The sequence below is a fragment of the Schistocerca piceifrons genome, chromosome 2 (assembly GCF_021461385.2).
Source record: "Schistocerca piceifrons isolate TAMUIC-IGC-003096 chromosome 2, iqSchPice1.1, whole genome shotgun sequence".
Taxonomy (NCBI): domain Eukaryota; kingdom Metazoa; phylum Arthropoda; class Insecta; order Orthoptera; family Acrididae; genus Schistocerca; species Schistocerca piceifrons.
Window position 1 is genome coordinate 148,158,033 of NC_060139.1, and position 14,295 is coordinate 148,172,327.

A 14,295-nucleotide genomic window follows, 5' to 3' on the forward strand; every position below is an offset into this window, starting at 1 on the left:
ATAGTTTTCCCTAGGTAAGACCCAGCGTAAAAATACAAATAGTATTTACGAAACAAACCAATTATACATCAACGTAAATGCATATATTACAACATATAAAGACACAGAAATGTCATATCTTCAAGTAACAAAATAAGGAAAAAATTTATAGTACAGTAGATGGAAATAGGAGGATATGCATTTCCGGCGTTACATACTTCTAGATAAGCTCAACTACTGTGGTATCAATGGGACAGCGCTCAAATGGTTTAAATCATACCTAACTGGAAGAGTGCACAAAGTTGAAGTAAGCAGTTCACATAAGATGCAAAAAACTGGTGATTTCTCAAACTGGGGAACAATCGAGAATGAGGTGCCGGAAAGTCCGGTCTTGGCTCCTCTGCTGTTCTTATTATATATTAATGACTTGCAATTCTATATCCACGAAGAGGCAAAGCTGGTACTTTTTGCCGATGATACAAGTATAGCTATCACACCCAACAGACAAGAATTAACTGATGAAATTGTAAACGATGTTTTTCAGAAAATCATTAAGTGGTTCTCTGCAAATGGGCTCTCATTAAACTTTGACAAAACACAGTATATACAGTTCCACACTGTAAATGGAATGACACCATTAATAAATATAGACTTTGATCAGAATTCGGTAGCTAACGCAGAATATTCAAAATTTCTAGGTGTAAGCATTGATGAGGGGTTGAACTGGAAAAAACACACCGAAGATCTGCTGAAACGTTTGAGTTTAGCTACTTATGCTGTGTCATACAAATTTTGGCGATGTACATCTTAGTAAATCAGCTTACCACATCTATTTTCATTCTCTGCTTTCGTATGGCATCATATTCTGGGGTAACTCATCATTGAGTAAAAGACTGTTCATTGCACAAAAGCGTGTAATCAGAATAATTGCTGGAGCTCATCCAAGATCATGCTGCAGACACTTATTTAAAGAGCTAGTGATCTTCACTGTAGGGAGCTTCACTGTAGCCTCACAATATATATATATATATATATATATATATATATATATATATATATATATATATATATTCACTTATGAAATTTGTTATTAACAATTAGAATGAATTCAAAAGTAATATCGGTGTACATGGCTACAACACTGACAGATAGCCATATACTATTTAAAACGAAATTAAAAAAATTTCTGTATGGCAACTGCTTCTACTCATTAGATGAATTTTTGGATATAGTGAGTGAGTAATTTCCCCACCTGCAAAAAAAAAAATATATATATATATATATATATATATATATATATATATATATATGTGTGTCATGTAATATTTTGTGTAATGTAATATCTTGTATAGACACCTTTTATTAACCTGACACGTCCCACATCATTACGAAGTGTCGTATTCATGATCTATGGAACATGTACTAATCTAATCTAATCTTCCACACTTTGCCAACTTTAGCACAATAGCACTTCGATCAGAAGGAACCGAATCTCTTTGACTCACTCTATGTCTATAAAATATTTTGTTTAACCGCCGGGAAGTTTACCCACAACCAAACACAATGAAAACACAATAAGCAGACAAATTCAATAACTCTGTCATTTAAAGAGGATAGGGATCATGGAAACATAGATATACTATTTAAGACATCTTAACCAAAGATGAGGAAGCCACAGGAAACACGCATGGATACTTAATTGATCTACACATAAAGGTGTAAAACACATGTAAAACAGACATGGTTTAAACAGACGTGGTTTCAGAAAGTGTATGAAATCGTGGTTGATAACGACATACTCAGCTGCTGATTCCTTCTCACGCCATGCTTTACTGAGGTTGTATGAGGTGCTAAAGACATGGCAATGAAGTTAAATTTTAGTGAAACATCGTAAAATGGCCTAATCTTTCACAATCTTTGGAAAAGAAAGTATTACTTTCTTCTTGAAGTCTCATGGTATTTCACCCGTCTCATGTAACTTATATAGAAGTTGGAATAGTTATATCATGGTATCTCGATAGTTCTTAGGGATTTTCATCTATTCGAGGTGTCTTATTTCGACTTACATATCCCATAGCTCTACTACATCTTCTACCTCCTCTTCAGCTATTGCAGAAGACAGCGTTCGCGAAAGATAGACCTCCTGGAATTCTTGATCCAATACACACGTATCTTTACACTTCAGGGCAACGGCCTTGCCGCAGTGGTTACACCGGTTCCCGTGAGATCACCGAAGTTAAGCGCTGTCGGGCGTGGTCAGCACTTGGGTGGGTGACCATCCAGGCTGTCATGCACTGTTGCCATTTTTCGGGGTGCACTCAGCCTCGTGAGGCCAATTGAGGAGCTACTCGACCGAATAGTAGCGGCTTCGGTCAAGAATACCATAGTAACGACCGGGAGAGCGGTGTGCTGACGCCACGCCCCTCCTATCCGCATCCTCCATGAGGATGACACGGCGGTCGGATGGTCCCGGTAGGCCACTCGTGGCCTGAAGACGGAGTGCTTTTTTTTTACACATCAGATAAAGATACGAGTTTCCCTTAAGGATTCCAGAAGATCGAGCTATGTTTCCGAAATTCCTTTGTTACTACTAAGTATTGCAAAGAAATTGTCATTTGGATGTAGTTACCTGAAAGATTGTGTCTGTAGGAGCATGACCACACAAAACATGTGCACCTGCCTGAAGAAGGAAGCATCATAGTGCTGTTGCAAAGGGAAATTTTCGTCGGATTAATGAAGAAACGAGGAACTTTGAAAACGACAGGAATGTCCAGAAGGGAGAAGCCCCACTACTTGTGACCGAGTCGCTGCTTTTCTCCTTGTACTCCTGTTGGGTGGCTTGGTGCACGAGGAGCGTTCCAAAAATAACTTCTTTATTAAATAGATTTTTATTTATTCGTCTACATACTTGAAATGATAGGGAGTTAGGTGATCCGCCCCGATAGCTGAGTGGTCAGCCTGACGGATTGCCTTCCTACGGGCCCCGGTTCGATTCCCGGCTGGGTTGGTGATTTTCTCCGCTTAGGGACTGGGTGTTGTGCTGTCTTCATAATTATTTCATCCCCATCCAGTGCGCAGGTCGCCCAATGTGGCGTCGAATGTAATAAGACCTGCACCAAGGCGACCGGACCTGCGTCGCAAGGGGCCTCCCGGCCAATGACGCCAAGCGCTCATTTCCGTGGGGAGCTAGGTGCATGTCGTAAGGTACTGGGCGCTAAAGAAAAACACAGTACTATAGAAAATTATTTAAAAGTTGCAAAAATGCCGCCGGTGCAGGATTTTGTGCACGAACTGACATCTTGAATATTTCCCACAAATTTTCGATGGGACTTACGTCGGGCGTCCTGTGTGGCCAAATCACTCATTCGAACTGCACAATGTGAATATACAGTGGCAATGTGTTCGCAATGAACCGCATCTGTTTCACTAGATCCTAATCCACGGCTTCCGTGTAACTGCTTATACTTTCAACACTTTTACCAAACAATAACAAGCTACCTGTGACGTCAAATGTATATAAAAACGAGGACAGCTGACACATTTTACTTCAACCACCGAAAGAACATAAAACTTGAAAATAAACTTTAAATTATTACACAACGGCTACAGGTCAATGAGCCAGTAAACGTAAGGTAGTTTGCTTACAATAATTTTCTAACTATTCAGGAAAGCCGGCCGTTGTGGCTGAGCGATTCTAGGCGCTTCAGTCTGGATCCGCGCGACCGTTACCGTCGCAGGTTCGCATCCTACCTCGGGAATGGATGGGTGTGATGTCCATAGGTTAGTTAGGTTTAAGTAATTCTAAGTTCTAGGGGACTGATGACCTCTGATGTTAAGTCCCATAGTGCTCAGTGCCATTTGAACCATTTGTTCAGGAAATTTAGAGGCGAAAACAAGGAAGTACTGATTAGTCGTACTATAACTTACCGGCAACAGCACTCGCCCGTCACTCGGGTCACAATCACACAGCAACTTTTGATAAATGACAACGCTTTCTTACGTATAGCGTAACGGAACACATTATTTGAATTTACACTTTTTTCTAAACGCAGCTTATATTGATCTGCAATCACAGTGAGCTCTTAGTAAATCACAATGCGACAAACTGGTAGCCGGAATGACACAAACTGGTACGTTCCCTAGAACAATGTCAATGTCAAATCAAGCACCTTTCAGCTGTCTAAGTTTCCACACCGTTATTTTATTGGGCTACCAGTTTCGGCGATACATCACGCCATCTTTAGGTTCCCTGATCTACGTGTAAGAAGATTCCCACCTCTGATGTTTGATTCGACATTCTATGCTACTAGGTACGTCGTCAGTAGCTTCGATGAGCACACGAGTATCACAGAAATTCCGCGTGAGGTCAAACGGAAACCCCTCGAGGGAAGTTGACGTTTCTCTTCGTGAAACAATATTTCCTACAGACAGCAGAACGATTCTGCTTCCAATAATGTAGATACTGCCAACGGACCACGAAGACAAGAGAAATGAAGGCTCATACGTGAGTTTCTCTCGTTCGGTTTACGGTTGGACCAGAAAATGGAATGGCTAACTGATGTTGTTGGCTTGCGAAGTGTGTCTGTAGATACTGATGAAAGCTGTTATATTTAACTATATCCAGTGTTAGTTGAAGGCGCAAAATATCTGTAGCCCCAACATTTTAAGCCGACCGGAGTGGCCGAGCGGTTCTAGGCGCTTCAGTCCGGAGCCGCGCAGCTGCTGCTGTAGCAAGTTCAAATCCTGCCTCGGGCACGGATGTGTGTGATGTCCTTAGGTTAGTTAGCTTTAAGTAGTTCTAAGTTCTAGGGGACTGATGATCTCAGCTGTTAAGTCCCATAGTGCTCAGAGCCATTTGAGCCCAACATTTTGAATATGGTGCTCAATTTTGTTTTCAAGAACTGCTCCTTAACTGCCTATGATTTTCTTGTAGGTTCCCATATTTTTATACATTTGTAGTATTTCAGACAGGCATGAATGTGACATTGATGTTTTACTGTAAGTATAACATACTGCTAGAAAATGAGTATTAATTTCACTGTTGAAAGTTAACGTTACATTGCTTTCGAAATATAACAAAATTTATGTATTGCAGCTCACATAAAATAGATGCATGAAGATATGTCTGTGATACCACGTTATTCACAACTGACTAAGTAAAATAAAATGGTTAGTTACGTGAGCTAAGCTAGTATTGCATTTAAGCTATCACACAGGCTTTTACAATCCGTTTCACATAACGCTGTTATTTTATTTGCTGGTTAGTTAGACGATTTGCTTCACAACAATGTTGCTGTCAGACTGGCAGTTCGTCATTATTTTTTCTACCTTACAAACACGTTATATTAGCGCCAGATTTGCTATAGCCCTATTAACATCATTAATAGCGCCTCTAAGGAAATTCTCTTTAGAAAGTAATGTAGAGAAACGAGAGATAAAATATATTGTGGAACAAAGGCCATCAATAACGAATGTATATTGCCGACATATCTCTTGACACTTGATGATAGGACGCTTGCTATTCAGGCTCTTAAACCAGCGGAAGTTCGTAGCCTCCGCCCCCCTTCCCCACTTCACATTAGCTTCCATTACTGAACACAAAATTCCTTGATACCTTCCTTTAGTTATAAATTTCTTTTTTCCCCATTTCGATTCGGGACCTCATTCGCCATTCGGTCTATCGATCTGAATATTCAGCATTAGTTAATAGCACCACATTCCAAAAGCTTCTATTCTCTTCTTGTTTGAAATGCTCATTGTCCACGTTTCATTTCCATATAAGGCTAGACACCAGACAAATACTTCAGAAAAGATTTCCTAACACTTAAATCTATCATATGTTAACAAATCCCGCGTCTTCAGGCGTGATTTTCTTGTTACTATCGTTGTAGGTTTTATAGCCTTAACACTACGGCCATTGGTTATTTTGCTGTCCAACTAGAACACATGAAACGTCCCCTTAGAAAAATTACACATGACTGTGCTTAAACTGATACTCAATATTTTTTAGCGCAACGCAATCTGCATTTCAATAATCCCTACAAGAGAATGGCCCTGACTAACATTAATCTATACCTTTCACGAATCACTTACCTCACAAAAATCTTCGTTACTCGAACTACTGCAATACAGCGAGCGCCACTACTGCCAGCTAAATAAAAGATTCTAACTACTGAAGGCACTAACTACTGATAGGCATAGTTAGCAAACGAAAGATTTTGATAGAGAACAAACAATGTATTTACCTTAATAGTGTTCAAAAGTCATAATACATATAGCAGTTCATGATATCCATTCTTACAAATGTACTGTTTCTGATGGACACACGTCCAGATCATCCGCTCTCAAAAATCCGCCATCTCACTTCCCCACATCCACCACTGCTGGCGGCTCACCTCCAACTGCGCAACGCTACATGCTGTTAACATCCAGCTGCCCAACACTACAATGGCAGACAACAATGCAAACTAGCCACAGACTGCACACAGCACTGCCAGTGATTTTCATACAGAGCGCTACGTGGCGTTATCAATAAGAAAACCTAAACAGCCTACTTACATTGCCCCCATGTTCCCCACAAAAAATTTTACAAATTGTTTTGGGCACTGGCCGGTACATATTTGTTAAAAAATTTTCACAATTACAATAAAAAAGAAATCAAATGCCACACTTATTGATACAATGTTGGTCAAAAGCTAAAATTTTCTCACAGCCCATAAAGACAGTCCTGATCATTCATCACAGTAAAATTGCAATTTTTTTTCCTCTCAAAGTCTGAGCAGTAAAAGAGAATGCACATGGAAGTAATGGATTTCCATGCAGCCTTGAAGAAGTAGTGTTGTCCTTCCAACGGAAAGACAGTGATGACTCTTGACATGCAGACATCTAATGGGCCACAACAGAGCAAACCCACAGCAGAGTCAGTCGAAGTTGAAGAATATTGGTAGGTAGGTCATTACAGAGCAGACCCACTGTAGTCCTGATGGAGTGTATGGTGTTGGTGGGCCACCAGAGGTGCAGACCCACTGCAGTCCTTGTAGAAATAATGGTATTTGTGGGCCATCAAAGATGCAAACCAACTGTAGTCCTTGTAGAGACGGCCAGCAGCTATCTGTTGCGTCTGTGCAGGTGCACAATCACCATCGAAGAGTCTTGCGGAGAATATAGCAAGTCCATAAACCACTCACAAACCACTCACAAAGTTGTTGGAATTGTCCTTAGAACCAGCAATGCTGTTAATCAGTCCCTTGCTGAATTAGTAACACACGTCCAAACACTAACAGTCCTCTTTTTTTTTCACATATTGTGCATATTCTGTGACCAACAGAAATATGTGCAGTGAAATGAATGCATACAAGTAACTTAATTTGATGAACTGGTATCAATTACAATGTTATAACATAAGAATGCAAATACAAAGGTACAAAATACATAATTAAAGAACATAACAATACAGATAACATTTGTAGTAAAGCAGGCTTTACAAAAGAATAGAAATAAACATGTACATCAGTGTTACAAGAATTATACATACATAAAAGATCAGAATAACTTTTGAAACATCAACTTCACACATGACCATTAAAACAAAACAGAATAAATAATGTCTAAACATCTTTACAAACTAAATAACATAGTATTAGAAAAATTCTACAACATAACTCTCATCAGATAAACACAGGAAGAACACAAATACCCAAGGGTACACAAACACATAGTGCGATAACACAAGGAAAGGACAGGGTTTGTTTTACTGCAGTATTTTGCAAACAAAACTGTCATTACATCTCGGAAATCTCCCTTTGTTCTTCATTATTTCCAAAAAGTCCTATCTATACCTGCTTTCTGTATTAATATGTTCACATATTTCTTACCTCATTATTTATTTTCCATTATCTTACCTCATCATTTATTTCCAAGAAAATCCTACCTAAACCTGTTGTCCCTAAACCCTACTTTTTTGTTCATATCCTCTTTCAAAATACTCTTTTTTGGCCAAACCATTTTCTTAAAGCTTCTCAATGTATTTCCTCCAATTCATCACAACTCGTTCTCTTATATAGCCTACCCCATCTTAATCTAACTTAAATCTACTGAGCTCAGATGCTAAACTAAGGGACGAGGCAATGCAGCAGCACAAAACAATTAACACAAACAGCAATGACAAAAAAAATGCAAAGTGGCAAAGCAAGCAGCAATAAATCCAAACTAACAGAGGAAATGCAACATTACAACTAATATGAGCCAATGTGCAGCAACAAGAAAAATAAATCAGTAGTAAAACTGGCTTAACAGAGCAATACAAAGCGAAATTCAGTAGTACTATGCCTGGCAAACAAGAGCAGCACATGCTATAACTTACACCTAAACATGACAATGCTCAAGCAGAAAAATAGTACACTAAAGACAACAATGCAGATAAGGGAAATGTCTACTCACTTCTTAATGTCTATGTAATTAAAGTGGTGCACCAAAAAACCTTATTCTACAAAACATTAGCAAGTACTTGAAAAGAAAATTATGTATGCAGTTACTGTTATTTGTCCCTTCTTATTGTTCTTTCCTTTCCAAGTGCTCCTTTTTCGAAGAATGTGGATCATAAAATTATTATTTAATAGATCTGTTGGGAGAAAGTGTTCACATTAGCAAATGCACTTAATTTTATTTTATAAAACCAATGCTGCAACACAGCTGGAAACCAGATATTAAACAAAATGAGCAATCTCTCAACTAGAAAGACAATAGATGTAAAATGTTTCTCATCATTTCATTAGGCATTTTAGTAAATATCATAAATTAAGAGCTCTACAGTGTAATCATGTTTTCAAGTTTGAGCGTGTCGTGTTTGCGATACTTTCTACAAAGAACTGTCAATAGTGAGGATAATGGCCTCCTTTTCTTCTCCACCAGTGCCTCTGAAAGGCACACACTAATGGCTTTTTTCCAGGCGACTGCCACGCAGCTGGGTGCCCACGACACATTACGTGAAGGTCACTTAACTTTCTTACCTAAATATTTACAACACCAGTTTGCACTACAGTGACAGTCTCATATAAGAAATTTCACAGGTCGAGAATTTGCATTGCAAATGTGTAGAAACAAAATCCTATGAATATAACAGTGTCCAAAACATTTTCGTCGGCATTGTGAAGCATTCACGCATGTACACACATTTTATAACTCTTAAAGTACGATTCTCGGTTTCCAACATCCGTTTTCACAAATCTGAGTCCCTAACCACTTCTCATTATTCCTTACTTTATTACACATGTACATATTCATCGACACATCAATCTTGCGCCGACACTTCAATATTTCACCATAATAAATATGTAGCATAATCAGATTCCTCATATAGCATCAACTTATTGATCATAAACATACCTCAACAGCATAATACACATCGTTGTCGTAATAATAACATCATAACACCTCAGTCAAATCTCAAAATCGTCTTAGCTTCCTCCAATAATTTCAAAACCTAAAACATTCTCTGCTCATTTCAATAGTGTCATATACCTCAAACGTACTTTAAATATCATGATCCCATACCAAACACATCATTCAAAGCTCTCATAGTATCACAATGGTTCCGAAAAAATATATGAACAGTTCACAAAGTACAGACAAAATACAATTCCATAAGTGTGAAGTTATCCAACTGTGTAATTGCGTAAACATGTGTCACTGATGTGGTAAAAAGATGTTTGTTTCTCTGTCAAATAATCAGATAGCTGTGTAATTCTGTGTTAGAGAAATATGGTACCGATGTATAAAATTGTATAAGCAAATACCATACTAGCTAAGGCTCCTTGGGCTTGCCAAACACATGGTACACAAAGTAGGCGTGTACCCCCTGAGGATTAATGTAATTATACCCTTAGGTGTTACAGATTACAGCAATGGAATGAAATGTATCACGAAAAACTTTCATTGTAATTCAAAAATCTTTAGAAAGAAATGTTTTAAGTACACAATTAATCACTCAAATACGTGTATTGCCACGCTAAATTGTGCGTCTTTTTGTAACATAATCTCTGTCATTACTTAAGGGTAAAAAATGTGCCAAGTGTCGTAACTATCGTCGTCCGTAAGCAAAGTTCTGTGGAAGTCAATGTACTTACCTCGTAATAAACGAAGTGAATTGCTATGCATATAGATATCGTAGTCATTACATACATCACCGTGATCAAGAAAGTTCTACACTGTAACGTATTGCTGTGCTACAAAAAAGGCTGTCTTATTGTAGCTATACCACAAAGTTTCTACTAAAACATGTTTTCCTTTCCAGAAGAATCCAGAAAAACTGTGCAGATATAAAGCAGATACAGCACAAAAGCAACAGTGTAAATTCTGTCACACATCAGTAGCGTCGTGATACAATCGTGTAGCGGTCAAAGAAACCAAATGTTAAGTCATCTTTAATCCCACAGAAAGTACTTCAAATGAAGAATGTCTTTTCAGGTAAACCAAAATGTTGCATGAAAATCTCATCAGCAGTGCCAGTATATGTTCTAAGTATGTGAGCCTTATAGTCGTTACATGATCGTGCAACTAACAAGCATGAATGAACAAATAACAACACTGTGTCGTCTGTTCACTATAACAATGCATTCGTAATTTGTGTTTAAATAAGTTCTCTTGGTTCTTAACTGGATATTTAACTTCAAACATTGGAGATTATCTTTCAATAAACGGTTTTACATGTGAAATGTGGTGTAAACCTTTACTCTTCCTAGTACGCAAAGATTCAACTTCAACGCAATTATCATGTGGTATACGTCGGTAAAGAATACTGGAATTTTTCTCAAGGTTAGCGTCTATGTTATGTTCCTCTGAGCCAGCTGGCGCACGTGGCTGCCTGCAGTGCGAGTCATTGTCTGTCTCTTCGTTATCGCACGTCGTTATTGGGATTAGGAGACCTAACTTCTACAAATTCACCTTGTCGAGAGGGCCCTGCCCTGTTTGAATCCCGCCAGTTCTGATGCAATTCAGGCCTATCGTTACGATCATATCGTCTGTCATCATGTCGGTAGATTCCAGAGTTTCTTCCTTGTCGGTCACGTGGTGGAGAATTTCTCCCTGAATCGTAACTGCGCGCTGGACCGTTGCGTCTGAAGGTATTCTGTCTCCCTTGATAATAATTGTTTTAATTTCCATATTGTCTGTTTCTATGGTTTTCTCTGTCATATTCATTACTACAGAAATGCGATCTTTGTCTGTAAATATTTTTACTCTGCCAGTGGTTGTCATAAGGGTGGTGTCTGTTTTGGTCACGATTTACGTTGTAAGAATAGCCTAGTCGTGTCCAGTTATTATTTCTTTCCTCGCGGAATTGTGACGGATGTGACCTGTAATTGTTGTGTTCCTATTTTCGCGTCCCGCGATTGTCAATGTCGATTTCCAATTCTTGTAAGTCCCTGAAAAGCTTCAATGTCGTCTTTGCAACGTCCTGCCAAAATAATATGTCATAAATATTCAGGCAATTTGATTAAGCAAATGCGGATGAGTTCTGAGGGGCTGTAAGGGCTTGAAAGATACTGATTCTTATATAACATGTCTTCGAAATATTTGACAAGACTAGAAGATTCCGATTGTTCGAAATGTTTCATCATTATGATGCTATGTTTTCCTCGGTCTTGTGTGGCTTGAGACCAATATGTTGAGAGGAAGGAATGATAAAATTCTCTTTCACTGTGGCAATCGTGAATGACCGATCGCATTCTTACAGCTGTTTCATTCTCTAAGTAGCCACACATAAATTCTAATCTGTGCTCTAATGACCAGTTGGGAGGAAAACAATGAGAGAATTGATGGAGCCATGCTTGTGGATGAATGTCGTTGCCAGAATTCTTAAATGGTTTGAATTTACGTGTAGTAATGAACAGCTTATAGTCAAAATCATCATGTCGGCGAGTCGCATGTCGGTCATTGTTACGTCGTTTCTGCGGTTCCATCTCAAAATTCGGTGTACCTTGCCAATTTCTTTCATAGTTTCCGAAGTACCCTGTGTTATTATTTTGTGGCTGTTGCGTATTTCTATGTCCCTCTTCCCGTATTGGAGCGCGAGTGTCCTCTGAAATACCTAATTCTTGTATTACCTGTGTAAACTGATCTTGTACTTCCCGGATTTCTCTTTGGTGTTGCGTATTAATTTGATTCTGATTCAGATCATCAACCACCTCTGTAGATAAGTTAGTGAACTGATCCGAAAGTTCGGCTACTTTCTCCGATAGTGAACTTATTTCCTCAGTGTGTTTTTCTGAACCAAGTTTCAGTGTCCATTTGTGTTGAAATCGTATCTACTGTGTCCTTTAAGTTTTCCTGAGTTTTTGTAAGTTGCGTAATCGAATCGGTAGATGCAACTGAGTCAGTTTTAGCTTGCAAGGTCTCATGATTTTCATGAACAATAGTTTGCAGTTCTTTTATGGCTGCTTCGTGATTCTGTAATGCATTTTGATGCCGCGATAAAATAGGTTGAAAATGCTCACTAATTTGTGTTTTTACGTCATTACAGACTTTTTGACATTTCGATTCAATGGTAGTTAAATCTTCACGTGTTTGTTCAAGTGTGGTGTCTAACTTTTGAAGATTTTGTTCCATTATGTCTAACTTTTGAAGCTTTTGCTGTGTTTGTCTCTGATTTTGTTCCATTGTGTCTAACTTTTGAAGCTTTCGTTGTGTTTGTCTCTGATTTTGTTCCATTTGTTGCATTAATTGCAATAATAATGTGTTAGTGTCTGTAATCTGTTTCTCTATGCTTTTTGGCAGTGCATTTTCACCGGCAACATTCACATTTTGACAAGCAGAAAATGTGTTTTGACTCATTTGAGAAAATGGTGAGGACCCAAAACCTGAGTCTGCAGTATTTGCAATATTGTGTTCTGTCATTTCGGATTCCTGAGGCGAGCTGTTGCCGACCGATCGATCGATAATGCTTCCCTGTTCACTACTTGTTTCACTGTCTACACCATTATTTGCCACCCGCTCCATTTCCCTATGCCTAGCTACCAAATTACTACTTTGAATGTCTGTTAATTCATTACAAAGTGGTGCTGATAAGTTACGCTCGTCATCACTATTATTTCTCAGTTTACTTTGGAGCCTAGTGTTACGTTTTTCGCACGCCATTATTGTCACAATATTTCACACGATAACACAGAAAAGCACAATTTGAAGAGCAAAATAAGAGAACACATTAACATAGCACTGAAAATAATATCTAGTTAATTGTAAGCGCAGCTGCGAAATACTCGGTGCAAATCTACATGCATGCCACAACTGTTTTACTGTACAACAACGAAAGACTGCAACTACAAAGGAGATTCTCTCTACAATTACGCGCTAGCAATAAACAAAAGCTACACTAACTACACAAACTACAAGAAAAAATCAGAAGATTCCAATGAGGTATCTTCGGCTAAGGGTCTACATATGAAACGTCCCCTTAGAAAAATTATACGTGACTGTGCTTAAACTGACACACAATATTTTTAGCGCAACGCAATCTGACTTTAAATAATCCCTACTAATGAATGGCTCTGACTAACATTAACCTATACCTTTCACAAATCACTTATCTCACAAAAATCTTCGTTACTCGAACTACTGCAATACAGCGAGCGCCACTACTGCCAGCTAAATAAAAGATTCTAACTACTGAAGGCACTAACTACTGATAGTCATAGTTAGCAAATGAAAGATTTTGATAGAGAACAAACAATGTATTTACCTTAATAGTGTTCAAAAGTCATAATATATATAGCAGTTCATGACATCCATTCTTACAAATGTACTGTTTCTGATGGACACACGTCCAGATCATCCGCTCTCAAAAATCCACCATCTCACTTCCCCACATCCACCACTGCTGGCGGCTCACCTCCAACTGCGCAACGCTACGCGCTGTTAACATCCAGCTGCCCAACACTACAATGGCAGACAACAATGCAAACTAGCCACAGACTGCACACAGCACAGCCAGTGATTTTCATACAGAGCGCTACGTGGCGTTATCAATAAGAAAACCTAAACAGCCTACTTACACACATCAATTGCTTTTAGTGTCTCATTTGGGACATTCCAAGTCGAGTGGTCTAGAGGTTCCCACATGACCAACACTTTGTCCTCAATTTGGAAACTACAGGAAAGCAATAGGAGAATGACATTTTATATTCTAAGGCCTTGTATTGGTAAGTTATTACGTGCAAAGTTTCAGTTTTACAAGATGGCTTAATTTTGTTTCCTCAAAGTAAATATTGCCTAAGATATTATGTCTAAAAGTAGAGGCACGCTTTTGATAGCTGCACGATGGGA

The 14,295-nt window shown here is 38.6% G+C and overlaps 1 pseudogene; it reads left to right on the top strand.

Moving 5' to 3' along the window:
* The first annotated feature begins 2,164 nt into the window (after positions 1-2,164).
* LOC124778781 lies at positions 2,165-2,282 on the top strand (annotated as a pseudogene).
* The last annotated feature ends 12,013 nt before the right edge of the window (positions 2,283-14,295 follow it).